Source organism: Bactrocera latifrons, unplaced genomic scaffold (genome assembly GCF_001853355.1).
Source record: "Bactrocera latifrons isolate USDA-ARS-PBARC rearing strain unplaced genomic scaffold, ASM185335v1 scaffold_74, whole genome shotgun sequence".
In the NCBI taxonomy this organism is placed as follows: Eukaryota; Metazoa; Arthropoda; class Insecta; order Diptera; family Tephritidae; genus Bactrocera; species Bactrocera latifrons.
The window spans coordinates 868,301-875,076 of NW_017537423.1; the positions used below are offsets into that span (position 1 = coordinate 868,301).

At 30.4% G+C, this 6,776-nt stretch overlaps 1 protein-coding gene across 1 annotated transcript in view; it reads right to left on the bottom strand.

The window, feature by feature from the left end:
• Positions 1-6,776, bottom strand: part of LOC108976255 (calcitonin gene-related peptide type 1 receptor) — a gene marked incomplete in the record, with an annotated part of 342,301 nt that overhangs the window by 152,739 nt on the left and 182,786 nt on the right.

The window sequence follows — 6,776 nt, forward strand, 5'->3', positions numbered from 1 at the left end:
AATACAATTATTATTATTTTTTTTTATTCAAAAGTAGTGTATTAAACAAATTTACCTATTGACTAAAAAAAACTATGATAATTTAAAAAAAAAAATTCTTTAGCAACATTAATTAGATTGATTTTTTTTAAATATATTTACCAACATTTTTCTCACAAAATGTATATTCCTATTGTTGTATGTAGAAATATGTTTTTCCAAAATATAACCTTTTATTGCAGCATTTTAAAAATTGTAAATTAAAAACGCAGAAAAAAAATTTTTGTTTGTTAATATAACCTAACCTATGACGTTTTTCACAAAATATAGTTTTTAATTTTTTTCTTATTTTATTAAAAATGTTTTTTTTTTGTTTTTGTCAAATATATTTATTCTTATTATATTCGGTAACTATATGCTATCAAAGATAATACATTAATAAAAAAAAAATTAAGAAAAATATTTTTTGGAATTTTTTAAATATTTTTTTTCAAAATTAAATTTAAAAAATAGAAACAAATTTAAATTAAAAATTTAATAAATTCTACATTTCAATATCAGTGTGCGATTTCTGCAAATTTAGAATTATTCTTTCATCCAAAACTATGTAAGCACTTTCAATTTTCCCCACAACTGTATTTTCTCTGGTAAATTCCCACTGACCTGCTTCGCTTGCTCATAAAATATTCATTTGCAGCGTTTAGGAGCCATCAAACGATTTACATAACAGCTAAATATTTAAAATGTAAATTAACAAAATTTTGCTATTAACCTGCCAGCAGACCGAAGGGGCCACAGTGTAGTTGAATGTAGAATATTTTAGGGTAGAAATGTAGGGTGCGAAGGGAGCAGAGGTGATATACGCAGGACTCAATCAAACGTAAAGTAAAATAATTAGTATCAGATTATAGATAATAATTTATAAAATTTTCACAGCTGAGAAATGGTAACCCATATATAGGTTAGCTTGAAAATGATAATAGGTAATAAATATTGTAGGGAAATTCATAAATAATGATGGAAGGATATAAATAATAATATAAATAAGTTAGTAGCTCTATGGATGTAATATGGATAAACACAAATTATAAATGATCAAGAATTGATAATAATTAAGAAATAATAGATGATAGATGATTTATATGATTGTGAGAAGATGAACCATAACAGGTGCATAATATTTGATAGTCAAGAAAGTATAACTTAAAGATGGTGGCTGGAAAAAAATAATCAGTAAATGTTACAGTGAAATACAAGTATTTTGAAGAGAGGAACCTACCTAAGTTTCGAGCACAACATAATTGTTAATTAAAGCAGGCTTACCAAAGCTGAATATATTTTCTTCATAAACTTTTACGCTTCTTGTTTGATAAGATTTTAAGTGATAAAAGTTGTTGGCGGATGATAGAGGGTGTTTTCAACATACAGTTCTAAAATATATTCCAACACTTTGAGTATTTCTAAAAAATTTTTAAAAATAGTCATAATAAATAGCTCGCTAAGGGTTAAAATGCCTACGTTCTTCAGAAAATTTTATAATCATAGTTTATTTTTATTTGAACAAAGATTTGTTATTCATCAAAGTCAATGATTGAAATTTTCCATCATAAAAAAATCTGAAAATTTTTAACATTATAGAGATTTTCAAATATTGTTTTTTTTTTTAGGAAATAATTAGGACAAAAGGGCTTTTAAAAAGGTCGGTTGGGTAATAATTAGAACAAATAGAGCCTTCTAAAGGTAGCTAAGTGTTACAATATACAATAAATAATTTTCTTATAGATTTTTGACAGACATGTCATGAGCTTGTGGATTTTTTTATTAGTAATTTAAATATTTTTTTTAGTCAGTGATGAATATATCCAAAAATACACAAGCACATACAAAAAGTTACCAAAAGCTGCGCTGAAAGTGTGCAAACACCGACTAAAACAATATTTATACGCAAGGCGAGCGCAACTGAGCAATGTTTATGCACAGCAGACGAGTATGTGTAACGGCATATATACTCGTTGCTGAGTGCAAATATCTGGTGAATCAAGGTGACGTGCTACTAAAGTTAGTAGTTGTGTGCGCAGCGTGAAAAATGGCAGCAAAAGCCACTTTCATTCGCAATGTGTATGCGTATGTGTGTGAGTTATCAGCACACATTTTTTCGTTAGCTAAATATAAGTGGCTTTAAGTGCTTGCTGTTGCACACTACTATCTGTGGCAAGCAGCTGCGCGCACTTCTTCACTTAAGCGCAGATATTTACTTAGTATGTGTGATATACGGGTATGTGTGTATGCTGAAGGTGCCAAGTTCGTCTCGCTAGTTGCTGCTCGTTTCATGAGCTTCATCATACTTTCACTTAAGTAAAAGTAAGCGCGTCATTCACGTACAACGTAGCAGCTGATATACTTTCTACTTCATTGCGCTTATTCAACAACTGGCAGCTTGCCACTGGCAGCGCAACTGACAACTGTTTCGGTTGTGCAAAGATACCGCACTCGACAACCGCAAACTTTTTAAACTTCACCTGTATGTGTGTAAGTTTCAGCGCTGCAAGCGCAATTAAACCACGAAACGCCATTCATCTGAATGAGTCGAAGTCGAAGGTTCCGACTTTAACCCCGTGAAGGTTGTGCGCTCAAAGTTTGTTGTCCGTCTAATAAAAGGTAAATAATAGTTTTGACATTTGCTGGCGCTTGATGAGGGTTTAAGTGACTGCTGCTGATAGTGATTAGTGCAAACTGAATGGGTGAAAGTAGTACTTAATTAAAGGTAGTTTTCCGAAACTTCAATGCCTTCAGCGCACCGGATGCGAAACTGAAGAAAATTTCTATAAAATAAAACGCAAGTTTACTTAATTATAAGCATATATTACAAAAAACTTAAGTGAAACTTAAGAAAAACTTAAGTTCAATAAAAATAAAAAAATTTGAAGAAATAATATGAAAATTTACTTAACAGCTAAAATTAGCAAAACTTGCATAACACTTTGAGAAACTTACGTAAAACTTAAGAAAACTTTGAAGCAATGGAAATTTACTTAGAAAAAAATGCATTCATAACTTAAAAAAAAATTTTTGAAAACAACTTCTGTGATGCGTAAGAAAAACTTAATATAATTTGAAGCAACTTCAATAAAAATTATTTCACTGCAAATAAAAATTTTTATTAAAATTTACGAAACTTAAGTAAAAGAAATTAAACGCAAATTTATTTAGAAACTTCGGAAATTCAAAATTAAACATTTAATTTAAAAAACTTAAGTTGGACTTAAAATAAATTTTTATTAAAATTTACGAAACTTAAGTAAAACTTAAGAAAATTTAGAAGAATTGAACGCAAATTTATTTAGCAACTACTGAAATTCAAAATTAAAAATTTAATTCAAAAAACTTAAGTTGGACTTAAGAAAAACTTAAGGAAATTCAGAGTAAATAACATTAGGTTTGATCAATTTCAACAAAAATTACACAATGATTATTTTTATTAAAATATGCGAAACACTTAGTTGTGTAACTTATTGAAAACTTAAGCAAAACCCTTAAAAACTTAAGTACATAAATGAAAAAAGCTGTTTAAAGCGGTGTAAAAAAAAAAAAAAAAAATAGCTTAAAATAAATTGCAATTTATTGAAAATTTAAGCTAAACATATGAAAAACTTAAGCACCTAAGTGAAAAATAACTGCCTAAAACGCTGTTAAATGAATTAAAGTTTTGTATTGATTAAGATATCATTTTATAAACTTGACCTGCTTAAGCTAAGAGGTAACTTATTGAAAACTTAAGCAAAACTTATGAAAAACATAAGCACTTAAGTGAAGAAATAACCGCTTAAGGCGTTGTTAAGTGAATTAAAGCTTTAGATTGCTTAAGATAAATTATAACATTGAAAGCAAGAACAAATCTATAAGTTGCGTAAGTTAAGAGATTACTAATTGAAAACTTAAGTAAAACTTAAGCACTTAAGTGAAAAAATTACTTTTTTTTAACCCTTTAGTTTCTGAAGACACATAAATTGAGCAATAGTTTCTTAAACATGTAAGTGAAGACTAAGCACAACTCGAAGTCAAGCAGAAATTGAACCACATTTAAGCAAAAATGTTTCTCTTTCTTCTTTAATATGGACTGCGCTCAATTTAAAAGTGCTTTGGTTAGAACTTGAGCTGCTTTTTTCCCGGCTCAGCATGCTGTTAATCCGGCAAGTGCACTCGTAAGCCTCCAAGTGTCCTTGAAGTGCTTCATTTGTATTTCATTTCCTTTTCTGCTCAAGTGCCACAAGCACTTTTGCTACCACACATGTGACATATGACAGTGCAATGTCCAGTTAACCGGTCGCTATTGAGCATGTATGCATATTAGGAACAGCACATCGGCGAACGATTGAACGCTGCTGGCAATACAAATTGCAAACAAGTGATGACTGCAAAATTCATACTCATGAATGTGTACTTACTTATGTGCATATGAGCATATGGCGGTAGGCAACTCTTCTTCTGTCTGAACTTTAGTATGTGCGTATAAGTGTATATATAAGCAACTGAGTATGTAAGCATACAAAAAAGTACGTAAGCAAGTGAGTATAAAGATGAAATGAAATTCCACGTTGAACAAAAATCTGGCAGGATATGCAAAAAGGATATGAATATTCAAAGCTTAAGTTTTTTTTTTTCTTTTTTTCTTAGACGGTCACAACTTTGGGTCAAAAAGAGATAGAAAAAAACTTACGCAAAAGAATTTTAATACACCCAAAATTACTACAACACATGGGAAGAGAAATTATTACAAATTTTATTTTCTTTTGTTTTTGCATTTTGCTCAAGCGCTCAGCTGTCCTCGCCGCTGAATTGAAGTGCTGCAGCTGGGTTTTCTATTTAAATTCATGTGCCTCTAAGTATTATGTGCTTGCCCCCCAAAGGAAAAAAAAGAATTATGCGCAAAAGTTCATTGCATACTTTCGGGCGACAAAATGTGTAACGAGCGCAATTATTTCTTCCTCACAAACATTTTTCGGCTGCAAGGATGCGCAGAGCATGAAAAAGTTGCACAGATAAAAAGATATTTTGTGTCGAATTGCATTTTCATTTAATTTGGCATGCAACCACCACAGGAACGTGAGCTTAGTTAACTTTGAAACGTTGTGTATGTGAGCTGGTTGGAGCTACCCAGAAGGAAATTGACATAAAATACATACATATATATTACTTAACAGAAAGTTTTGCAAAAAGGCAGAACAATATGTGGCTTTAGGGACAGTTGCAAATGAACTGATATTTATCGGTAAATGATCAGTTGTAAATATCGAACAAGTAAAAAAACGATTATAAAAATATCGATAACTGACAAATATTGATAAATCATTAATAAAAAATTAAAAACCACATATGATAAAATCTAAGCAATAAACAAGATATGATAAATAATAAATTTCGATTAATGACAAGCTCCAAAGAATAACTGGTAAATAATTGTAAATGGCAAACGATAGTTTAATAATGGAAAACAATATAAAATAAACGATTAATATCGATAAACGGTAATCGATAATTTAATAATATGAGTAGTAAACTGTTGTTAAATGAAAAGTATCTCGAAATCGTAAACGGCAATGGAAGTTAACGATAAATATCGATAAATAACAAACTATAAAAGCCATGTGATAAATATCGATTATTTATAAATGGCTGACAATAAACGAAACACGATAAACGGTCAACTATATATTAACTGTTAAAATATAAAAAAATTTATAAATTAACTGAAATGAAAAACATTAATAAATATCTTGACAAATTATCAATTGCAAACGATATATAACAAATATAGATAAACGATAAATCATAAATATCGATACATAAATAATATCGACATACAATAAATAAAATATGAAATATCGCTATACCATATAATATCGATAAACGTTCACTGACGTTTGCTGACCGAACCTCTACTAACTTAACTGGGTCAGATATTTATCCCTAAATATCGATAAATACTAAACATCGATAAACAAATTGATAATTGATCAATATAGATAAAATATTAATTGACGGTAATCTGATCGACTCTACGCTTACCAACTGGGTTGGCGGCTAAACAGCTCAACTAAATGATGAGAAAAAATTAATATTATACCCTTCGCAAAAAATTCTTGCAGCAAGAGTTACAACCACTGCAATTACATATAGAAGCTGTAATTTCATGTATTTTTTGTGAAATTACGAATTACAGTAATTGTACAGACACCCTTAACGGTTAAAATTTTCTCCACAGCGAAAGTGTGTCACAAATTTTGGAAAAGTTTTGCTAAAACGACAGCAACAACTTCGTGTGCGTGAGTGAGTGCCTTCGCCAAAATGTGTATGGGGGGCACATCGGTGAATGTATGAGTGCGTATGAACATGAGTATGCGTATGTTGGCGCAAAGGTAATGATGCCATGCTATAAACTTTTTCAATTTGTTTATGAATGCCAATGTAATGAGACTTAAAATAAATTATAGTTGAGATTTTGAGTAAAAAGTTAATGTGTAATGGAAGCGGAAGAAAGTGCGAAACTTTCAATGAGCCGGCGAAGTCAGCGAAATGCACTGAAGCAGTTAAGGGTGAGATTGAAAACGCGCGCAGGCATTTGTAGGTAAAATGTCAAGGAATGCTGGCGAAAATAGCACCAGAGTGAAATTGCCGCCACTACTTAGGCGGTTGCAAGGAAATGATTTCTATAAAATGAAGGTATTAATTTGCAAAATTTAGCAGTAATTTTAAGACATTTTGGGATGTTAAAAATTTCATGTCAAAACGGGCAGATC